This window comes from Drosophila montana, unplaced genomic scaffold (genome assembly GCF_035044405.1).
Source record: "Drosophila montana isolate Dmon_TW-CO22-7 unplaced genomic scaffold, ASM3504440v1 contig_1264_1, whole genome shotgun sequence".
NCBI classification, from domain to species: Eukaryota; Metazoa; Arthropoda; class Insecta; order Diptera; family Drosophilidae; genus Drosophila; species Drosophila montana.
The window spans coordinates 517,766-530,572 of record NW_026996243.1 but is presented as its reverse complement, the minus strand read 5'-3'; the positions used below and the strand labels follow the sequence as shown (position 1 = coordinate 530,572).

The 12,807-nt window shown below is 38.5% G+C and overlaps 1 protein-coding gene across 1 annotated transcript in view; it reads right to left on the bottom strand.

The window, feature by feature from the left end:
* The window catches only part of Dop1R2 (dopamine receptor 2), a 34,387-nt gene that overhangs the window by 16,174 nt on the left and 5,406 nt on the right, over window positions 1-12,807 (bottom strand). The window lies entirely within an intron of this gene.

Genomic DNA, 12,807 nt, shown 5'->3' with positions numbered 1-12,807 from the left:
ATGAAATACCAAAGAAAACATGAAAAATAAGTAAAATTGCTCTAGACGGGAGTCCACGACTAGGAGATACCCTGAAACCAGCGCTAATCTACCATGGCAAACATTCCTGCTTCCTTCTAACAATAAATACGCAAAATCAGCCAATTGCTTTGCAATTAACGTTGCGAAGAGAAGACAAAGAAAAAGAATCTATATTGCGGGATCTGGCAGAGGTTCCAAAAAATAAAAAATTGTGGATCTTTACGAGAACCTACCTTCTAAATTTTGAGACTATGACTCTTATAGGCTTTGAGGTATAGCCAAAAGTTTACGTAGAATCCAGGATATCTATAGACTATTTGAAATAAATTTAATCTGCGCGGGCAATAAGGCATTCTACATTCCACGTTTGTAGAGTCTAGCTCTCATAGACTGAATTAACGCGTTCATACATACGGACAGGCAGACAGTTCGACTCGGCTGTTGTTACTAACGAACTAACTATATATATATATATAGTTATATATATATATACAGTCAATGAGGTCGGAGATGACTCTTTTTACCTGTGACATATATTTGTACAAAACAATATACCCTTTTTAGTCACTTTCAATGGTCTCAGAATATAAAAACAACAAAAAACCAAGAAGAAAGGCAAATTCATATGGCGCACTGAAATGTGTGGATGGATGTTTGTGTGTGCCTGGTTGTGTGGGTGCGTCCGCTGGCTTGCGCGGCGCAACAATTTAATTGAAGCAGCCTTAAAGCAGACCTATACTTGGCACACTGCCAAACTCGACCCTTTTAACAGTGGTCTATGCAAATGACGTCGGCCACGGCAGCAATTTGTACATGTGCTTAAACCCTTGCGACCCGTTCCATATCCTTTGCCTGTATCTCTACTTTTTTGGCTGGAAAAGGACCCAAATTGGTTAAGTTATTGAATAGACGAATGACAGTTAACCGAAATGGTGGGCGGCACCAATTTATACGCACTGATTACGAACAATTTTGTTCACACTTCAGCAAGGTATTGCAATTTAGTTGTCAACTGAGCTACGCTGCAAATACAGGGTGTCCGAGAGATTTTATTGATTTTAGATTTTATTGAGATTGTATTGTATTTTATTTAGAAATTAACGAAGAAATGAAAAACCACAAAGAATGTTCACTTAAGTCTGAGCAAAATAATCGTAGTGAACAAGAAGAAAACTAATTATATCAAAAGAAAATATCTTTTGCTATCTGGCATTGGGTGACTTTTTAGCACGGATTTAACTTTTAATTAGGGTCTATCGATCTGTTTAGAAGGTTTGTAGCATTAACACAGGAATGCTTAATTATAATTATAATTATAATTTATAATTCATAAGTACATATGTATGTATTCAAGCAGACAACATACTAATATTGATTGCTAATTGATTTTCTCAAGAATACAAATTATAATGAAGTCGACATAGGACGTTGGTTCCAGTTGGTAATTTAGCCTTATATCTGCATACATACATATATACTATGCATGAGAAGACATTTATCTGTTCAGAATTATTTACACTGTATATTTATACGAACAGATTATTCAAACATATTCAATAAAGAAATACATTTTCTTTATTTGTAGGTTGAATTCCCGTAGAAGATTCAACATGGACAATATAAATTAATTTCACAAAGTGAATTATAATATTATGAAGTATATGAATACATTTCTTTGAGGAGTAAACTATAGAGGCTTTGAGGAATTGCTCGGAAGAAGACGACAAAAAATAGAAGGAAATCAGATTTAAGAGAAAAGTACTTTTAGCTTTAACATTTATGTATGTAGAAATAGAATTGAATAAAGCCTTATATCCTTAATATCATACTTGTAACGATTGACCACTATATTTTTATACCAAATTGATGAGCTCTGAATATGCGAATACAAACACAATCAATTATGGAGAAATATACCGATTTCCACGAATGTCATTTAAGCCTAAGAGCGTTACTTTTTAAATTATACGACCAATACCAAAATCTCCTCCAGTTTCAATTTGACAGCAATTGCAATTGGAGGCGTCTGTTCGGCCGAAATTTTAACGCCAGCTGTAAAAACATTCTCTGAATGCAAATGTTACAAAAGCAGCAAACGGCAACTACCGGACTGTGGATCTCCCCCACTGGATGTGCTTCTTCATCCGCTTGCCCATTTGTCGTATTTTTCTTTGAATTGTAATTACATGAACCGATTTCACTTGCCGCCTGTCGCATTGATATCATTTCAATTTATAAAATATCTACTCTTTATTTTCTGCTCTACGTTATTTTAATGTTATTAAAAGTGGATGCCCGCTGACAAGGCGTCGACAAGTATCTGTAAATAAATGCTTTCAGAGCCTGCATAAGGTAGTCAAATCTATTTTTATGGCCTAGCAAGGCAAGTGTCAAGGACATGCTCCGCAGATATTATCTAGTTGTATGCCTAAGCTGTTGAGGACATGCCTTCATTAATGTTTTTCCCGTTGACAGTTGAATATTCGATACCAGAACATACATTAATTTAATGCACTATCATTCAATCGTTAGCCAAAGTTAAGAGCGAGTATTTGGTCTGAAAAGGTAAGCGAAGTGCGCACCGGGTATTGACACTGAACAACCTTTTCCCGTGCGACTTTCCTATGCAAATTGCCTAACAGAACGATATAAGTAGGAGCTGTTATCAGTGCCTATCAGCGTCACCCACTCAGAGTTGCACGATAAATCGTGCCTTAAATCTCTCAAATTGCTCCCCAAGCGTTTTTAAGTAAACGCACAAATGTCAGGCGCGGCGAGGCAAGGCAAAAGGCACTTCGACAAGGCGTCGAAAATGTAAAGGAAAGGCAAACGCCATTGCAAAAGCAACGGAGTTCAAATCTTGACAATCTTTATGTGAGCCAAGCACTCAAACACGGCGTCGAAAGAGTCAGTAAGGCACTAAAACGTCGGTAAATATATATTTTGGAGTCGACTAGCTTAGCTGTGTCTACAAATGGAATTTAATCACGCGTGCGTCGAGGTATCCACACAATCTGATGTTTGTTTTATTTTCGCCTTTGCAGCTTGTCCCTTTTCTGATTTGATAATACGCTGCCGGTGCTGGTCCCTGGCGGTATCATGCTGAGCGCGGCTTAATTATGTCACAAATATTTACACCAAAAACCGAATGGCAGACCTTTCGAGCCTTTAGTGTCATGGCACGCAAGGAATCCAGCGAAAACAAACAAACGGCAACAGAAACAACAACAACAACCAGCCAAAGAAATCAACAATACAAGCCAAAATCAAATTAAATGAGGCTAACTCAAACCCAACAATCGGAAGCAAAGAGAGCTACGCATTTTTGCAGCAATCAAGGACGAATAAGGACGCCAACCGGAGCAGCAGCAGCACCAACCAGCACAACTGATGATTTTACGAAAACGGATTTCGTGAAAATGAAGGCATTAATTTTAGCCATAAACCGATGCGATTTGTTCTGTTTCTTGCAATGGTAAAGCATTTTTTCTGGAGAATACCCTCTTAAATAGAGCAAAAGGAATTTTTGAAATTCTTAGCTAACTCAATGCATAAAAATATGCACCTTTAAGGTATATTTCATTTTGATATAATAAATAGTATGCTCATCTGACGTTATAGGGTCCCTTTGAGTTGTGCATATTAGCTGTAATGATCTCATTTATGAAATTTTTGTCAGGTTTTGCAGTTTTTCATTGTCCGTTATTGTTTTTTGCTTGCGTGTCATTATTTGTTACCGTTATACCTTTAGCATGCTCAAAGTTATTGACAACCTCAGCCGGGTAAACACTGGGATACAGAAGTCGGGCCCACATGGGGACACATTTAGTGCGCTTGTCACGCAATGAATAATGATTAGACAGTAACAACAACAACAACAGCAACAACAACAACAAGAACATCAAAAACAACAAGGTGTTCCGAAAACAGTGGGGTGGGCTGCCACCCTGCGCAATCAACGTCTGCCGCCTGTCACTGGGCCAATCGAGCGTCCGTTAAGTGGCATATTGCTCATACGACATGTTTTCCCCATACAAATACACACTCGCTGTGACAGACGTCACCATGGCCGCTTCCCCAGCGAGTGTCGTGTTTAATAATTAAATACTGTTGTTAATGTGAAGAGTGAAGTGTGAACGATGAACGGTGAAGCTGCCTGCCCAGATTCTGATTGGCGGCTGGATATCAGAAAAAAAAGCTTTAAAAAATATTCGAACAAGCATATGAAGCATGCTTAAGTGAATTCATAATGGACAGCAAATTAGGCCATTGAATTAAAAATTGTGATATGATTTAAAGCGCACTCTGTGCAGTTTCCAATAATATTCGCGGAAGGTAGTGTAAAGAAATGTTCAAAATTGTAAGCCCAATACAGATACAATAGACCAATTTCATAGCTTGACAGGTTTTTGGATAATACTCTGTCCTATTAATTGTGATATTTATTAAACTCTATACCAACAAAAATGTATATGAATAAATAAATAAATAAAATAAAAAATAAAATCATATATAGATCAGTGTCAACTCACAAGTTTTCCGTTAGCATACACCATGAAATTCTTCAACTAAATAGGAAATTAATTTATACCAAGAATTTAAGTAACAATATTTCTAAATGACTTAAGGGAGACTTTAAGCAAAATGGTCTTTCATAATTTTTAAATCATACTATTTTCGAGTTGAATATAACTTTGTATTTACAAAACTCATAAGCCCGTCATTACTCATTTGCTCAAAGGGCAATGGTCAATGTTTGCCATTAAACTAAAATTACAACTTATCAGTGAGCATCAGGTATGTTTATCAAACATTTTTGGTATCATCTCCTTGTGAAACCCATGAACTGGAATTTAGTCACATATGTAAGACTTGCGCACAAACTTATTACACATTATTCACAGGTTCATCTGCCATATCTGGCTGCTGAGTGTCGGGTACAACGCAAATAGCTCTTTTCATCTGTGCCTCCGTGCGATTCACCCAACAGTCCCTTTCCGCTTCACTGAACCACGCACTGCTGTCAGCTCGATTCACTCGCTATATATAGGATCGCAGTGTCCCTTGGCTTGGCTTTGCTTTCATTTGAGGCACGCACGCACGCATTTCATTTGATGCCCGTAGGGCATACATGTTTAAAGTTTAGTTTTTGATGAGTTCGCATATGTTTTATTAGTGGCGTGTTAACTAGTTCTTTGGCCCCAATTTCCAACTTGACCAAATGCTGGTTGCGTTCATAAAAGTCAACGGCAATAAGTTAAAGTGTATCGTATAATTTGCGTGCAGGCAACGTTTCTGATAACCGACTCCCTCTTTAATAATGTCATAGCATATTTTTGAGCTTGCACCAAAAATGTCGCTGGAAAATAAATTCCAGTCACATGCTTAGCAAAAATGTCTTCCAGACGCCTTACATTAGAACAAAACGAAGTACGAATACGCTATTATCGATAGTATACGACTGGTAGATCCCCTATTGCTAATCTTTATCTGTTAAATGACAATTTAGATAAGAGATTCGTAATTGTTACTCGCATTTGTATAATACATTAACAGAATGATAAGAAAATACCCTACACAAACCAAATGTATCTAAATAAGTTGTAGATCTCACAATGATGAGCAATAATTATAAGAACCTCTCTATTCAACATTGTCAATGGCATTGGTAGTGGCAATTAGAAGTCTTTTAGATTGAAGCTATTCGATAGACTAATAGAGGTTGACTGGGACTTGGCTGTAGGTTGACCAAATAATATTATACACACTTTATGTGATTGAAGACTTAGTTAAGTAACATACGTTTTCATACCTTAATGTACCCAGATCCGCTTTTATATTTTTTACAGGGTATTGAAATATATATATGTATATACTTAAAACAAAATGAAAGAAAGGAAAAGAAAACGGGGCGCCATGCACGAGCATGAGCAAATTACAAATTGGCCACGCTTCCGTGCCGTTTCCGCTGGCGTCTTAGCACGTGTGAACGCAATAACTCCATTGCAACGCAATTCAACTAGCAGAGAAAATAATTTTGATATAATGACAGGCTGACAAAGTCACGTCGCAAAGAATAGAAGGCAAATTCATCAGCGAGCCAATATTGACTCTGGTCCCAGACAGCGACAGAAGCAAAAACAAAAGACTAAAACCACCAAAAATACACCCCAGGCGATTCCAAAGAGAACATCAATGTCGGCTCCGAGCACACGGACAACGGCTGGGTCAAAGTTATGGAAAAGATGCAGGCGCGTCGGAAGACAAAGATTGTGTCCTCGCTTATTGAAGGGCTCTAATGATGTCGCAAAATAGCCACTTATATATTTTTATTAGTAATATGCCTATATCTATTTTGATTACATCTTTGTTCGAAAACAATTTTCCGTGGTAAAATTTATGTTGTGGAAATTGCACATACGCCATGTGTGCGTGCCTGGCTCATAGTGAGGCCTTATGACTTATATGATTTACACAACAAATGCCATGCTCAAAATCTTTGCTATATCGTTTTACTCCACACGCAAGTTTTTGCCACATAATATAGTAGTCATAATGTATTCGAGCAAACCAGGCCTAGGCCATTTGCACACAATTTCTGAGCCCAAGTCTATCGTATTTATGGCATTTGTTGTTGGCTTTTTTTTTTGTATTCAAATCTTAACTTTGTGCGACAGCTCAACAGAGTGAGAAGCTGAAATGGCGAAGTTGGGGTGGAGTCCTAATGCATGTGTTGAGGCTTATGGGGCTTTGGGGCTTTCGAGTGACATTCTAATCAACTGCACATTAGCATGTTGAAATGGGCCAACATGCAACTCATTTTCATGCTTCACTCGCCTCGTGGTCTGGCTGCCTGGCTGCATCAATGCCTGAATGCCTGCACTTGATTAAAGTTTCATTTACCATACTTGCTGCAACTGTTCCTGCTGCTGTCGTTTCCGCTCATGCTGTTGTTGATTTTTGCTCACCATTTTCTGGCTAATTAAGTCACAAAATTAACATTAAAAGGCAATCTGGCACGAAAGTTTAGCCATTACAGCGGCGCTTGACATTTTGTCAAACTAACCTTTCATATGATTACACCCGAAAATACGCATTACTCCTAGATAACCTGGCTAGAACCGTTAAATCGCTGAACTCTCAGGCGAGGGCAAGAGCTAATTTCATTTTAGATTAATTAGCTTAGGGAAGCAACAGATCACGGACAGCTGCAAGCCAGCAAAAAGGAGCGCTCACAAAAGCTGGCCACGACTTTCCAGTTTCGCGTTCCCGCGTCCTTGGCTGGGAAATAAAAATAAAACACGCTAAACAAAATATTACTTGTGGCTTAATTTTTATGCCAACTCAGGCGCTTTATTAATGCCGAAAAATTATTGCGGCGTATGCAAGTAGAAACGTAAAAAAAATTTCAAGAAACAAACAAGCACGCAGACACACACACACACAAGCCCATTATTCAAACCAACTCCAGACGCAGGACCTTCAAAGCCAAATGCAGGTAAGAAAAAAAACGCTGGCCAAAAAGGTGAAAATTAGAAATATAAATAGACGGACAAAAGTGCTGGGCAGAAATTGCACAGCACAAAAACAACTACGAAAATTCCTGTCTTAATCATCCGACTGCAGATTACTCTGTTCTCTGTTATATAAAAGATCTAAACAGCACCAAAATGTCTTTCCAGCTGCTATCAGTAATTAAACAAATCTAATTTTATTAATATACAATCAATCATTTTAATCGGGTATCCAAATTGAAAGTATTAAAAAAAAATTATAATAAAGTTTGCCTAGAGTAGAAGTCAGGGGTGTGTGAGTCTGTGTATTAAAAGTATTCTTATATTTATCTACAAAGAATACAATTAGTAACCTATAGCAGCATGTATAAAAATCTGCGATGCAGAAGGACTTGTACAAATATTTCGAGCTTGGGGGTTATCTATTCGAAATTACTTCACTCACACGACAGGCTCACAACATCAATATACTCGTTTTCCCAAATCGAGCAGAGTATAAAAAAGGCATAACAAGCAAAAACTGCTTGCTAAGCCTATTGCGATCATGAAAATATGAATTTAATTTCACTGCCATAATTTGCTGTAAAAACATAATTTACCCAACAACAAGCGCACCACCAAGGCAGCCAAATGCGAAATGTGAAATCCTTGCCAGAAAGTAATGAATTCGAATACCTGTGCGCTACGCCCAACCAGTTCAGGCGTAATGCGGGCGCCCCGCTGGCGACAGCGCCCAAATGTGTAGGCCACATGGACGCACACAGCCACTCACACACAAACACATAGAAACACACACATATACAGACAAACACCAGCCGCAATAGGCACGCATTGTGAGCCACAAGCAAGCGGCTTGTGTTGTTTACTCGTTCTGCAGCCACTGCTTGTAAATTGTCATTCAAATCTGCCGTTTTACCCCGCAGCGGCTCCCTTGCGGGTAGCTGGTCTTTGGGAATTATATGGGCAGGGTGTGGCGGAGGGAAGCTGTAGCCGCTGAAGCAGTTTGCTGCAAAATTGTATTTGCGACAGCAATTTTGAGCGATTTGCGTTTAACAGCGCTGGATGTGGGTGGGTGTGGTGTGTGTGGTGTGTGGATGTGTGGGTGTGTGGTGTGTTATTCATTATTTTCAATTTTTCAATTCACAAACTTTTTGCAGCTACTGTTGAATGTGTGGCTGAGTTTTTGCCCTTGCCTCAGCCAATTTTCGTAAATATTCAAATTTATTATGATTTTCATTTAATTTTTTGTGCGCTGCTCACACTTCAGCCAGACACCGGCACAGGACATGGCTCAAGTAGAGTTTTAAACTTTGCAGGAGTTGGTTCGAATTGGATTGGATTTGCGCAGCAGCCATTTCGATTATTACATGTAAATTCTTTCTTATTTTTTTTGGTGTAACCGTCTGCATTTGCTGCTGTCACAAACTTTGTTGCTGCCGGCCAAGTTTTATATTTCAGGGCTGGCGTCCGACGTAAAGTCAATTAGCGCAATTGATCTGTAAATTCCTGGAAATGCGAAAGTATTCAAATTATTTATTAGCTTCACAACGGCGGCAGCATAAGCCGGCAAATTGTTAAGTGTCGTCACGTGCTGGGACTTAGTGATAAAATATTGAAACGTGGCTGGGACCAGGCCATTTTCTACTACCGAAATTTCGCACTTGAATTCCGCGCTAAAATTTTAAACGAGCCCTGGGGATAACCTACTATATGTTGGTTAAAAACTTTACTTAAATGCTTATCAAATGATTTATTCATGTTTTCTTTAAGAAAATTTAATTGAAATTCGATGGTTGGGACCTACTCTTGCTCCCCACAATGATTAAGCGGATTTGATCGAACTTATGTGACAACGTTGAATGTATTTCAGGTAGTTATCAATTTGGCTTGGCTGTCGGTAACAAAGCGTTTCATTTCTCTGGCTTCAATCCTTTTGGCCAAATGCCCATAAAAAACTGTTACATTAATCATTTCCAACCGACAGCGGCAACCGCAGCAGCAGCAACAGCAGCTGACTGTGTCAAGGCGCTTTGTTGTAGCTCTTCCCGTCTAGCAACCTGTCATAAGTTATTAACAAGACGAGCTCGAGCCGGCCCACATACGGTTCGGCAATTCACAAAGTGATGCCACGCGCCTACCCGAAACCCCACCTCCACCTTGTCTATTTCAAGAGGAATACGTTTTGGCTTCTGTTACAATTGCAGTTTTGCTGGAAAAAATTTCAAGTTCGCTGCATTTTATGTTACGGTGAGACCGTCGTCGACACTGTCGGACCCCAAATTATGACCACTCGGACACAATTTACTGGCACTGTGCCAAGGACGCTGACGTAGCCCTTGTGCCTGACAGTTCATTGGAATTTTCATTAGTGTTACAAGTGTGCCGCCATTGAGACGGCAATGACGGCCAACGCAGCGAACGCTGCCAACCGACGCGAGGCGACGCGACTCGACTCAGACGGTGACCTTTTACAAAACCTAATGGACATACGCATCTAACAATAGACCATGCCCACTTTCCTCCATTTGTTTCTGGCCGATTTTAAAAGTCACCATTGGAAATTGCAAAAGCCAGAAAGTCAACTTGAGGCCGAACAAATTTTGAAAACACAGCAACTATGTACGTGTATTTTTTTATTTCAACATTTTTTTATGGTTATTATTCATAACAAGACCAAGGCATTTCAATTATTTAAAATATTTCCTTTACTTAAATTAATCACAACAGATTTTTTGTTCACGTATGTATATAATTTATGAGAATTTCTTTTATCTCTTTCGTTCCCAAAAATTGAAGTGCAATTTTAAATAATAAAACAAGTAAGAGCGCTCTCTCGGGAGCACCCGACTAGGGGATACCCTGAACTTTCTTTTACCAGGAGGTTTAGAAAAGATATATACTTAATTTGTATACACCTTACCTACATTTAAAACTCTAGCTTTTAAAGTCCAATGCTGATTGATTATGGAAACGAGCCAAGTTATCGATGATTTGAAGCAAACTCGGACCTAGTATATACGAACAGAAAGACGTACATGGCTACGGTCGATGTAGCCGATGTAGTGGCTATTGATGCTGAAAACGAATATATGTTCATACTTTATGGGGTCGGAGATGCTTCCTTCTGCCTGTTTGCCTGTCACATTTTCACAAATCCAATTTACCCCTTTTACCCATTTTCATTGGATTCAGGGTATAAGAAATACTAAGATAAATAAAAAATTCCGCATCGCTTCCTTTATGTATTTCAATGCAATTTTTCCCAATTTTATATTATTAAAATTCACATAATCGACGTGCATATGCAAAACTATTAAAGTTTCTTGCTTGACTGATTGGCTGCTTGGCCGTATAAGCTGACCGTAGATGCCATGAACTCATTTTAAATGGCTAAAAATACGGTATAGTGTTTTTTTGCAAATGTATGTAACAGGCAGAAGGAAGCATCTAAAATGCCATTAAGTATATAAATATACGATTGATGAGGACGACGAGCTGAGCCGAGATACCGCATTTTTGGCTCTCTGTCCGTCTGTAAGAATGTCTACTTCAAGGAATGATACCTAACAGATAAAGTCTTTTAAATATGAAATATATATTCTCATGTATCATAGTCCAAAAAATTCGATATATATTAATATTCGATATTGTTAATGAAGCAAACATTTTTTGGTTCTTTCGAGTGCCATATTAGCGCCATTAAAATTTCATAAATATCAGCAAATAAGCCACAAATTCATTCAAGAATGCATTTCCCATAAAGAGCAGCATTAAGAAGAAGAACCAAAGTGTGCAGCTGGCGGCTTCCGTGCTTGTGTACTTGTGTATATGTGTTTTGTGTATGAATAAATATGTATAGAAGAAAGTTCCTCTGCTTTCGGGGTATCTCACAGTCGGGACCCCCGACAAGAGCACTAACTTGTTCAAAATAGTTTGTTTTAGTGCCAATTTTTATTTTGATGGGGGTTAAAAACATTGTTTTAGTTCAATCGGCTTTAAAATCATTTGTTTAGATCTTAGAAAGAATTCATTGAAGACGTTCTTAACCAATTTGAAATGTTCATCCCCCAAATGGAAAATTGCCGTTCAAGATTGTGGGAGAAAGTTTTGTTATTCGTAGTTCAAGAAAACTTAAACTTTTGCAAGTAAAATATTGGGTGTTAAAAGCCAGCCTTGGGTAAGTGTGGAGAATCAAGCCAACAAAAAACTCTTTTATGATATATTATGAACATCTTATGAAATTTAAGGCCGTATGCGGCATCAACTTTTAACCCACGCAGCTTCAACTTTTCCGCGGCGATATTGGGTGAACCATTTTAAGTGTCTGCCCGGCACACATGGTCAAACATTGTTGCACTCTGCCATACTGTTAATAGCTGTTGTTGTTTTTGTTATCGTTATTGTTGTTGTGGTAATTGCACTTTCGTTGCTTTATGAGCGGCACAGTCGTAAAACATTATGTTCATCATGTTGATGGTTATATATGTCCTGCTCCCTGATGATGCCACTAGTTTAGACTACCAGCTCCGACAATTTAGTGTTTAATGTTGGGCTTTGCATACTCTATCTCTATCTATACCATCTCGTTTTCTCTCTCTCTCTCTCTCTCATCTCTCTATATGTGTTTTTTGCTTTAAACTATGCAACTGGTTACATAAAATGTTGTGAATTGCAACGCTTGTTAGTAAAGCTTTCAGTTTTTTTTTTGCTTCTTGTTTGCTTTAAGTGAAAATCAAGAACTATGTCCATGCAGCATTTCACACACACATCAGCATGTATATGTATATATATGTATGTGTATAAATGTGTGTATGTGTGCATGTGTGTGTTGTATGAACGGAAATGTGCACTTGATGTTTGGCTTTTATTGTTCTTCTGCGGCGCCCACTGTTTAAAATGTAAACTAAACTGAATTGGAATCGCATTTGCCGCTCAAACAACAAAACAATGCGACAAATATAAATTGTGACGAATGTAAAGGGCATAGTGTGTGAGTGTGTGTGTGTATTTTTTGATGGGTGAAAATGTGTGTGTAAGCGTCTCATTATTTTTGGGCGCCGAGCTTGGTAGGCCCGCGTCTAAACAATTACTTCTGTCACAAATGGATTTCCTTTGTTTTATTGAAAACATGTTCAGCCCACTCACACACACACACCCATATCGCACCCATTTGTACATACACCACATGTAAGCCACATTGTTGGTTGGGAAACTATTTCAATTACAGCTGCGCGGCTATGGCGACCTACGTAGAAGCTAGCAGTTGCCAGTA